The following is a 12,074-nucleotide window of genomic DNA, read 5'->3' on the forward strand; positions in this document are numbered from 1 at the left end:
ACAGCGTCCAGGAGCTTAGGTCATGCTGTCCTTTCCACCCGCAAAAAAGGTCAGAATAAAAAAATAATGAATGAAAGGCCATGTGGAGAGGATGGAGAGTGAGAGACTGACAAGGAGAGTGTATGTGAGTGAGGTGAAGGGGGGAGAGGGAGGGGGAGGCCGAGGATGAGATGGAGGGATGGAGTGGAGAGGTATATGAGAGAGGGGATGTGAGCTGGGAGCAGGGCAGTGAAATGGCAGGGGACAGGACGACATGGAGGCGATTTGTTTGTGGCCACCCCTTACGGGATTAAGGCGTCTGGCAATAGATAGATAGATAGATAGAAGGGAACACGCACAGCAACAGACCTACTGAACCTCTCGAGGGTGTTATTCGTAATGTAACTACAGTACAGTATATGGATTTGAGTTAAGGACAAGGACATGGGTAAAAATCTATCTATCTATTGCCAGACGCCTTAATCCCGTAAGGGGTGGCCACAAAAAAATCGCCTCCATGTCGCCTTGTTCCCCATAGGTAAAAATATATAGCTAAAATTTTGTCTCCCAACTTCCCATCCTGTGATCCATTCTAACCCTGATTAGTTAATGTTTTCCCGCGCTTATACTCTTCCCAAAATGTACTTCGGTATTACAAGGCGTCGGCGCAGCATTACAAAGCTTCAGCACAGCATTACAAGGCATCAGCACAGCATTACAAGGCATCGGCACAGCAGCATCACAAATCAGCACAGTTCAGCAACAGGTATCAGCGTAATTGAGGCGGTGACGGAGAAGTGCATGGCGGGGAATCAAACCGAGCTGGTGTGTGTGACGGTGGATGTTTATGTGATGTCATTCCCAGGCCTCATCCACCCCGCCTTCACCTGCCTCTCTGCTTTGTACTGCCTGCGATCTTTCTCTGTGATTTTAATTTCCTTTGCATCTTAATATTATCTTTTTATTACTGACATGATTTGCATAAGTGATTTATGAGAGTTAACAGTTACAGAGGCCGGTCCTAAGCTAATAATAATAATGATGATGATAATAATAATAATAATAATAATGAGGAGGAGGAACAGGATGATGATGATGTTAATAATCTATCTATCTATCTATTGCCAGACGCCTCAATCCCGTTTGGGGTGGCCACATACAAATCGCCTCCAAGTCGCCCTGTCCCCCGCCATTTCACTCCCCTGCTCCCAACTCACACCCCCCTCTCTCATATACTTCTCCACCCCATCTCTCCATCTCATCCTCGGCCTCCCCCTCCCTCTTTCCCCCTCCACCTCACTCACATACACTCTCTTCGTCAGTCTTTGACCCTCCATCCTCTCCACATGGCCAAACCACCTCAGTGTGTTCCTCATAACGCTTCCTATCACATCCACATCAACACCACAACGCTCCTTTATATCCTCATTCGTCAGCCTGTCTCTCCATGTGACTCCACAAGCTCCTCTTAAATAACTCATTTCCACGGCTCTCACTCTTGACTTGTGTCCTTCCAACAACGTCCACGCTTCACTTCCGTACGTTAGAGTTGGTATCACAATACTGTCATGTAGTAACTTTTTCACTTCCATGCTCACTTCCCTGTTTCTTATCACTGCTTTCAAAGAACCAGCAACCTTTCTTCCCTGCTGTACCCTTTCAAGCACTTCACCCTCCAAACCTCCATCCTTACTCATCACACTACCCAAGCACTTAAACGTACTCACATTTTCCAATTCCTCACCATCCAACCTCGCTGTACATTCACTGACTTCACCTCTCTCAAAGACCATCACTTTACTCTTCCCTACATTCACCTTTAGATTCCGTTTCTTACACACTCTCTCAAACTCATCCACCAAGCCTTGCAGCTCCCCTTCGTCTTCACTCAACAACACGGTATCATCTGCAAACAACAGTACAGGGAGTTTCCAAACACTATCCTCTCTCACCAGGGCCACTCCAACATCCACTACCCTACCTTGTACCTCTTTTATTACCCCATCCATGTACAGATTGAACAACCATGGAGACATGACACATCCCTGTTTCAACCCAACTTTCAAAGAGAAAAATTCACTTAGTTCACCATCCACACGCACTGCAGCCTTCGCACCATCGAACATACTCTTCACAGCATTCAACAACTTCCCATCTATTCCATATATTCTTAACACTTTCCACAATCCTAGTCTATCCACCCTGTCATATGCTTTCTCCAAATCCATGAAAGCCGCATACAACTTCTTTCCCTTCTCTAGAAACTTTTCCACTAAAGATCTGAGAATGAATATCTGATCTACACAACCTCTTCCCTTCCTAAAGCCTCCTTGTTCTTCTCCAACTAATTTCTCTGTTCTTTCTCTAACTCTGTCAATAAGTATCCTACCATACACTTTTCCTATTATACTAAGAAGACAAATGCCCCTATGATTACCACACACTTCTTTTTCCCCTTTTCCTTTGTACAAGGGAATAATTATACCTGACTTCCAATCCTCCGGGACTCTACCTTCCTCCCAGGCCAATCTGCACATCTTCCACATCCATTCTACTACTATCTCTCCCCCATGCTTCAGCATTTCACCACACACTCCATCAATTCCTGGGGCTTTCCCTGATTTAACTTTCTTCATTGCTTCCACAACTTCTATCCTACTGATTTCTTCCTGTCTTCTCACCTCCCTCCTTCTTCCAGCCATTTCCCAGCCACTTATACTCGCATTACTTCCATCCTCCACGTTCAACAATTCCTTAAAGTGTTCTCTCCATCTGCTCACTTTTTCTCCCTTCTCCACTAGTAATCTACCATTTTTGTCTTTCACTCCCCTGCTAACTTCACTTCCACCCTGTCTTACTCTTTTCACCTCTTTCCAGAACATTTTCTTACGGTCCCTCCACTTTACACTCAAATTCCTTCCAAATTCCTCATCCACTCTCTTCTTACTCTCTCTTACTAATCTTTTCACCTCTCTCTTTCTTTCTACATATAACTCTCTCTTCCGCCTCTCAACTTCTTCCACGCCCCTATTTCTCATCCATTCATTGTATGCTTTCTTCTTTTGTGCCACAGCCCGTTTCACCTCTTCAGTCCACCACGCTGTTCCTTGCACCCCCCTCCGTCTTCTCTTCCTTCCACACACCACATCACATGCTGCACATATTTCTTCTGTAAATATTCTACACACACCTTCCACGTCCCCCATCTGCTCCAACTCATATTTGCCCAATCGTTCCTCCACTTCTCTCTTATACTCTGCCTTTTTCTCATCCTCTTGTAACCTTTCCACTCTCCTTGCAACTACTCCTTCCTCTCGTCTTTCCCTTCTTCTATTCCTCCATCTTACTTGAACTTTAACTCTGGCCACCACCAAGTAGTGGTCAGAAAGTCCACACCCCCAACCTCTATAAACTCTTGTATCCAATATACATCTTCGCATCCTTTCATCCACACACACATAATCAATCATTGCCTTCCTTTCACTCAATTCACCACCCACCCTTCTCATCACTCGCCATGTATACCTGTGGATCATTTTATGCCTGAAGAGGGTATTGGCTATCATCAACCCCCTCCCAGCACAAATGTCCACTAACGCACTCCCATTCTCATCTATCTCAGCAGGCACACCCCACTCACCAACTATTCCATCCACCTTCACATTCCCAACTTTACCATTCATATCACCAATCAAAAACACTCTATCATTCCTTCCAAACTTTTCCATGCACACTTCTACATTTGTCCAGAACTCTTCTCTCACTCTTCTAGCACGATCTTGCGTTGGCGCATACACACACACAATCGCCCACATTTGTAATCCAACTTTCAACTTTACCCACACAATCCTTGATCCAACTGATCCATACTGTCTTATGCTCCTCTTCCATCTTTTACTCACAACTATACATACTCCTTCCTTTGCCCTCTCATTCTCACCTACTCCTGCACATATACCCCATCCATACTCCCATTCTCTCACACTTTCTCCTCTCCATTTTGTTTCAGTTATTCCACATACATCCACTTTCGCATCCTCAAGCACCTGGACAATCTCTCTCTCTTTCACCTCATCATTTGCTCCCCTTACATTCCACGTTCCAATTGCAATGTCCTTTGTCCGGTCCTTGGTCGTCAACGTTTGGTCAGTCCTTGTCCGAGGCTTATTGTTTGTTTTTTTAGTTAGTTGTTTTCCGGGGAGGGGCACTAACCCTCCGCCAACCCTTTTAGTCGCCAATTACGACAAGCAGGGATACTGGGGGAGTATTCTTAACAATAACAATAATAAAATAAGCCCATACCAAGGTCAAAAAAGTAAAAATTTCTCACGTCCTGATTGAGTTCTCTCTCTCTCTCTCTCTCTCTCTCTCTCTCTCTCTCTCTCTCTCTCTCTCTTAAAGCTGTCTGACAAGATATAAACGGCGAAGATTCTTGACTATCAGACAAAATCGCTCAGACAAAAGTGTTACGTAACCTCCCAATCCAAGCTACGTGCACCTGTAATTACCGACACCTTTGACAGGCGCTCCGGGGCTCAGGTGAGAAGGCTTGCATGTGTCTACTTCCGGTTGACAAATTAAACACACCTTTCTAATTGCATCTACGTATCGATTTATTGCGCTAGCGGTAGGTGTTACTTGGATGTTGCTTAGGTGTTACTTGGGTGTTACTTAGGTGTTACTTAAGAAGTTACTTAGATGTTACTTATAAGGGAACTTCCGTGGTGGGGTCGGCAGCGTACGTGTCAGACAATATTCCAGACCTGAGTTCAATAGACCGCAAGCCTGTAAGAGCGATTACACACTGTTAAGAAGCTCCCTAACACCGCTTCCTTAGCGATTTATATTTGGATAAGGCTGGTTCATATAAATTCGTACGTTATTCATGGAGAGTATGGCAATATTACAAGGACGTATTTAACACGGACAAGGACAGTGAGGTGCAATAAACAAAATAAATCGCTTAGGAAAAGGTGTTAGGGAGCTTCAGATTTTCTCACAAACACAAATCCTCTCAACGCTTCCTCCCACTTCCTTATCCCCTCTCCTCTTCCTCCTCCCACTTCCTTACCCCCTCTCCTCCTCCTCCCACTTCCTCCTCCCCTCTCCTACTTCACCTCCTCCTCCTCCCATTGTCTCAATCACTCTCCTCACACACACACACACACACACACACACACACACACACACACACACACACACACACACACACACACACACACACAGAACATTCCCAAGCAAAATGACAACCCAGCACCACAGCGTCCACTACCAACACCTTTCAAAACCATATGCCAACACTCACTCCCGTCACAATCACACGCCAAAATCATTCGCCAAAACCATATCATACACCAAAACCATACACCAACACCCACTTCCGTTACAACCATACGCCAAAATCATTCGCCAATATCATACGCCAATGTCATACGCCAAAATCATAAGCCAAAACCATACGCCAACACCCACTCTCGTCACAACCATACACCAAAATTATACGCCAAAACCAAAGCCCAAAATCATTCGCCAAAACTATAAGCCGAAATCAAACACCAACACCCACTTTCGTCACAACCACACGCCAAAAGCATAAGCAAAATCATACGCCAAAACCATATGCCATAATCATTCGCCAAAACCATACGCCAAAACCATACGCCAACACCCACTCTCGTCACAACCATGCGCCAAAATCATAACGCACAACCATTCGCCAAAATCATACGCCAAAGCTATACGCCAAAATCCACTCTCGTCACAACAAAGGCTCGCATTCTCGTCGGGTAAGGCTGTTCCCTAACACCTTTTCCTTAGCGACTTATTTTTTGCAAAGTACCCATTACTATTCTCCTTTTTGCTTCTTAGATATTTTTAATGTCAACGGCATGAATAGCATACAAGAATATATTAACGGAGCAGAATCAGAAATAAATCGGCAAGGAAGAGGTGTTCGTAAGCCTCCTAACCGTGCGAGAAGCCCAGTCACTCCTTCATGAGTAGCAAAGGAAGCCAGCAAACCATGAATAATGCTCACACCATAAATAAAACGAAATCATATGAGAAAAACCCACGACAAGAGAGAAAACTTGGATGTGTGTGTGAGAGAGAGAGAGAGAGAGAGAGAGAGAGAGAGAGAGAGAGAGAGAGGGAGAGGGAGGGAGAGAGAGAGTCGATGGTGATATTCAACTTTTTTGTACAAGTTGCATCAGGGTGCTAGTAACAACGGAGAGAGAGAGAGAGAGAGAGAGAGAGAGAGAGAGAGAGAGAGAGAGAGAGAGAGAGAGAGAGAGAGAGGAAGCTGAGATTATGAGTGAGAATGAAAGTAAAGGTAACAGAATAAGTAACAGCAAAAATGAGATAAAAAGTGTGTGTGTGTGTGTGTGTGTGTGTGTGTGTGTGTGTGTGTAGAAAGTGAGGTCGGCTACACTACTAATTTTCAACAAAGAGCAAAGGCATGCAGTGTGAAGGAGTACTGGATTGCACCCCTCAGTACTAACAACGAGAGAGAGAGAGAGAGAGAGAGAGATAGATAGATAGATAGATAGATAGATAGATAGAGAGAGAGAGAGAGAGAGAGAGAGAGAGAGCATAAATAAAACAGGCAACATCATTTCGCAAGGGTAAAAAAAAAAATAATAATAATAATAAAAACAAAAGAGCAGCCTTTACCTCAACCTGATCACGAAGGATGAAAACATGGAGAGAAAAAATGAGTAGTATTTTCACCAATTTATATATTTACCTTATTTACTACTTTCCATATTTATTTATTTATTTGAAACATGAAAAAGAGAAAGACTGAGTTTCCTTTTGACTAATATTTACCCTACATACTTCTCTCCATATTCATTTTTGTATTTAAAACGAAGAGAATGATTGTTGTTGTTTTACCAGTTTATATATTTCCCTATTTCCTTCTTTACATATTTATTGATTTATTTATTTAACTATTAATGCATCGTATCTTAGGGTGCTTACTCGTAGAAATATAAAAATATGAACGAAAAAAATGAGTTCAGTAGAAGTGGGGGTTATAACTTTCTTTCTTAATGCAAGGAAGAAGGAACCAAAGGCCTGCCCGCAAGACTGTTCATTCCAAGATAATGTTATTTTGATGAGAATATTAATTTTTGAAGATGATAGTAATTTGCTTGTCTATAAATTGATCTTTACTAGGGCGACTATCAGACAATAAATACTGAGATTAACGAAGGTTATAACTATCCACACTATTCACTATCACCACTCCAAGCCTCTCTATCACCACTCCAGGCCTCTCTATCACCACTCCAGGCCTCTCTATCACCACTCCAAGCCTCTCTATCACCACTCCAGGCCTCTCTATCACCACTCCAAGCCTTTCTATCACCACTCCAAGCCTTTCTATTACAACTCCAAGCCTTTCTATCACCACTCCAGGCCTCTCTATCACCACTCCAGACTTCTATCACCACTCCAGGCCTCTCTATCACCACTCCAGGCCTTTCTATCACCACTCTAAGCCTCTCTATCACCATTCCAAAATCTATCACCACTCCACGCCTCTCTACCACCACTCTAGGCCTCTCTATCACCACTCCGTCTCTCTATCACGACTCCAAGGATCTCTATCACCACTCCAAGCTTCTGTTTCCACTCCAAGCCTCTCTACCACCACTCCAAGCCACTATTACAACTCCAGGCCTCTCTATCACCACTCCAGGCCTCTCTATCACCACTCCAAGCCTCTCTATCACCACTCCAAGCCTCTCTATCACCACTCCAGGCCTCTCTATCACCACTCCAAGCCTCTCTATCACCACTCCAGGCCTCTCTATCACCACTCCAAGCCTCTCTATCACCACTCCAGGCCTCTCTATCACCACTCCAGGCCTCTCTATCACCACTCCAGGCCTCTCTATCACCACTCCAGGCTTCTCTATCACCACCCAAAGGCTCACTATTACCACTCCAAAATGTCAGCACTCTAGGCCTATCAGCACGCAAAGCCTCTTCATCACCACTCCAAGCCTCTATCACCACTCCAAGCCTCTCTCCACTCCAAAGCTCTCTATCACCACTCCAAGCCTCTCTATCACCACCTCAATCTTCTATCACCACTCCAAGCCTCTCAATCACCACTCCTGGCACTTCTTCGTGACTATCACCAGTGTTAATATAATGCTACAGCTCAGCGTTAAAGAGGTTAATTTTACTCAGCTTCTCAAAATATCGAAAATTTGTTTACTTTCAGTAGGTAGTGTTCAGAAACATAACTGGCGATTCTTCTAAGCATCATTAGTTCGCATATTGGTCATACACTTCGGCGGGGATGGGTCTTGAGCGGACTAAATACGAAAACCTTCACACACACACACACACACACACACACATACACACACACACACACACACACAAAGCAAAAGGAAAAACAAATCTGAACGTAAAGACGGGTGAGAAAGGATTTAGGAAAAAAAAAAAAAACTGACAAAGTTAAAAGTAAGAACATTATTTTTATTCCACATTCTCTTCATAGTTAACTGAAGACATAATTATTTAAACAGCCGGAAGTAACAAACCCGAAAAATCCGACACGATATTTTGTTTTTAAACAGGGTCTCACAATCCCACCAGACTCGTGGCTGGGTACACACATAATACGCATGTTACTTATAATTCCTCGCTGTGTTAAGTACGCAATGCAATTTCAATGTAACATGCATTTCAAACGTTTCAGATATTAAAATCACGGAAAAACAAACTCAGCGGTACAGAATATATAGATGTATGGTGTGGCTCGGTTGGTGGAAGAGATCAAACACGTGTACTCACCGAGAGCAGGAGCACGGCGTGCACCATGACCTTTCACTAGCACAGTCGGCGATACACTGAAGACTGAATCACTGACGTTAGGCTCATAACACTGCATCCCATTCAGCAGTTCTCTCGCCTTCCCTGTATCTGTTCAGGCATCAACATCTTCCTTCTTCTTCTTCTGTTGAATTAGGCTTGGACATCCAGGTAACGACCCCCCACCCACCCACCCTTCATACGCAGGTCCACACCATCTCACTTTTGTGTTGGGCTGAACGTGATATTTTTGTATAAACATGTACGTTCGTTATATTTACACTTGCTGGGCAATATTTATATGCAAGTATTTATTTGTAGACTAACGTACCATTTGTCCGAATTTCGGAGTCTCCTCTCTTCATTGTGTGACTGCAGTCATACATTCGTCGTCAAAATGAAGGAAGTTTTCGGTAGACACGGTATGTACGGTGCATTGAAATTACCTTACTAGAGCGTCTACTAAGCCTTTTGGAAAACATTATTACATCCTTTCTTCTGGACTAATGATGCAAGCTTCTATCACCACTTCAAACCTCCCTATCATCTCTCCAAGCCTCCCTATCACTACTTCTAACCTATTTCACCACTCTATGCCTATCACACTTTGTTTTTAGTAACACCAGACTATTTCATTCAGCCCATTAATGACTTTTTGATTTGCAGGGTTAGATACAGCTTTATTTAATTCACTTACAACAAGGAAGATCTGAGGTACATATAATCTCTTGGCAACAAGAATAGACATCAAAAAGATATCGTACTGAGTTAAATCTGCACTTCATTCTATACCAGACATGGAGGTGCATAGTGCAAACGTAATTTGGTAACCTGCCTAATGCTGCATTTCAGTTGTGTTGTCCAACGACCACAAAATAATTTCCCGGGACGGTACGAAATTAACCTCTAAGTACTGATAACAGTAGTGCAGTAAAACCAACAGCTACAGTTGATCATGCTGAGGTGAACTAACCCATTCAAAATATGATAAACAAGAACAACCATTAATCTGAGATGAACCTGGCACTCTTTAAAATAGGATAAAAACTCTCCACTACCACGAGTGAAATATCTCAAACTTTAATTTTCACATGGTTTAGTGGGTAATTAAGGTGCTGCAATCGGATTGAGCCTGTGTAGGTTTATATCCAAGGGGTGGTTAGGGTTTATTGCTCTCGTAATGCCACTCAGGGACGAGTGAGGCTGGTCGCTCTCATCTTAAATGTCAGGACCACCTTGCCTACCCCTAGGTTCCTAAGTTCCTCATGGGGCGATATAGGACTGGATGATGGATGGATGGATGGTCTGTACTGTGCTTAACCCATGCCTCTCAGCATGACATGTCCAGAACGAAATTACCACACGGGAGTATCCGACTGACAAGAATACTGTAGGTCTTCCGTGATTCACTTCAACCTACATCAGACGTGTAAAACTGCCAGCAGTGATAGCCCCATTCTGGATGACAGATGAGATAGGCGTGGCTGCTGCATCACACGGAGGTGTCGGCACAACCTGTGGTTGTCTCCACTACTCATCAACCACAAGACAGTATGGTGGCCAGCAAATGGGAGGTAGAATTGCTCCCTCTATGGCACCGTCGTTTGCTCAACTCTGATAAACACCCCAACCCATTTAGCTCAGTTGATGGTGGACTTTATTTCTCTCTCATTAACAAAGGGTCATGGAATTTCATCCCCATAATAAGTATTTGTTAGTGGCCCATTTCCATCAGATTAAAACAGACTAGTTTTGTTGCAGTGGTGGACTTCCCTTATTCACCAGCAGCCAATGTTGTCACTAGAATGCATTTTTTCTTAACTTGGTTGGAGCCCTATCCCTTTCGGACCAGATGATGGCCGCGTCGTCATATCTGAAGGTTGATTTGACTATATAGTTCTTTCACCCTAACTTGGGCCGGCCAGATTTTCATCCCTTTGCGGCTTATTTCACTTCATTGTGACAGAAAAAGACAATGATACGGCTCTACATCCTTTCCATAATAATTCTTTATAACTTGCATCATATTCTAGTGTTACTCTATTGCAACAACTAAGCATTCTGATTAGAGCGATGGGAGTTTTAGGCCAAGAGTATATTGTACAGTATTGAGCAAGGAGGCTCATTTTTACTTTGCAAGGCTCACCTAATGTCATGCACTCACAACTTGTTGTTGTAGTGGCCCAGTTCCATCAAGTAAAACCCAACTCAAATGCACTCTGCCTCACAGGGAAACAAAATCTTGCACCTTGACAGATATAATAAACAGATTAGTGATATTCGCTACTGATCCCAACATATTAATCCTTTTGCTGGTAGTCTCACTTCTATATTATTATAGCTTAAGCCAAATATTTTATTTAGATACTATGTATGTGAAAAAACATACCAGTCAGAGTTAAGCATCATCTACTGTATTAGCTCCAGAATGTTCTCACATCACTTTTTTTTTTCTTAGATTGTTACAACTGAAAGCCAACCTGCCTGCAAATTTTAAGGTCTCGATAAATGAAAAGTTTGTTGAAGTAGTAGGGAATTTAGCATAGTCCTCCCAAACTGCAGACCCATACAAGTAGTCATGAACATTATATATGTCTGAAAATAAGTGGAGGGAAAAGAAGCCACTGTCACCTTTCCCAGTCAGAACTCTTTCACAATTCTGGTCTCCCCAAAAGAAGTATCTGTCACCTTTCCCAGTCTAAATTATTTCACACTTCTGGTCTCCAAAAGCAACATACAACTGAATGCTTGATCTGATATTGAAGTAAGCCCATCAGTTCTTTCCTTTCATGGAATGTAGGAACACTGACTTTAAGCCAATGCATTGAAGTTAGTGGAGGCTCTAAAATTATTCCCAAGTAAACACAAACCAGTACTATGCCAACACCCTCAGCACTGGTTGTTTATTGAGTACTATGATCAAACCTACTATTGAAGAGGTCTGTTGTACACTGACATGAGACTGAAAAGTCACGAGTTCACATCGTGCCCAGGTAAGCTGCCCTGCCAGGAGAGGTAGCACTCTCCTGTCACCTAGCAGGTTGCAGCAGCCATGGCTCAGTGAGTAGGAGCACTCTGACCGAAGGGTCGGAGGTTCTAGTCCATTCAAGGGTCGTTGGTGACATCAGGAAGGGCGTCCAGTCATAAAGTGATACACGCTCCAAAACCAAAGCCCTCTACCCAGGGGCAATGCCTTAGCCCTTATCAAAAAAGGGGTCTTGAACTCATAGGCTAAGCATGGAAACAAAACTGTACAACAACAA

This window comes from Coenobita brevimanus, chromosome 41 (genome assembly GCF_032717465.1).
Source record: "Coenobita brevimanus isolate Jiangsu-jjx chromosome 41, ASM3271746v2, whole genome shotgun sequence".
In the NCBI taxonomy this organism is placed as follows: domain Eukaryota; kingdom Metazoa; phylum Arthropoda; class Malacostraca; order Decapoda; family Coenobitidae; genus Coenobita; species Coenobita brevimanus.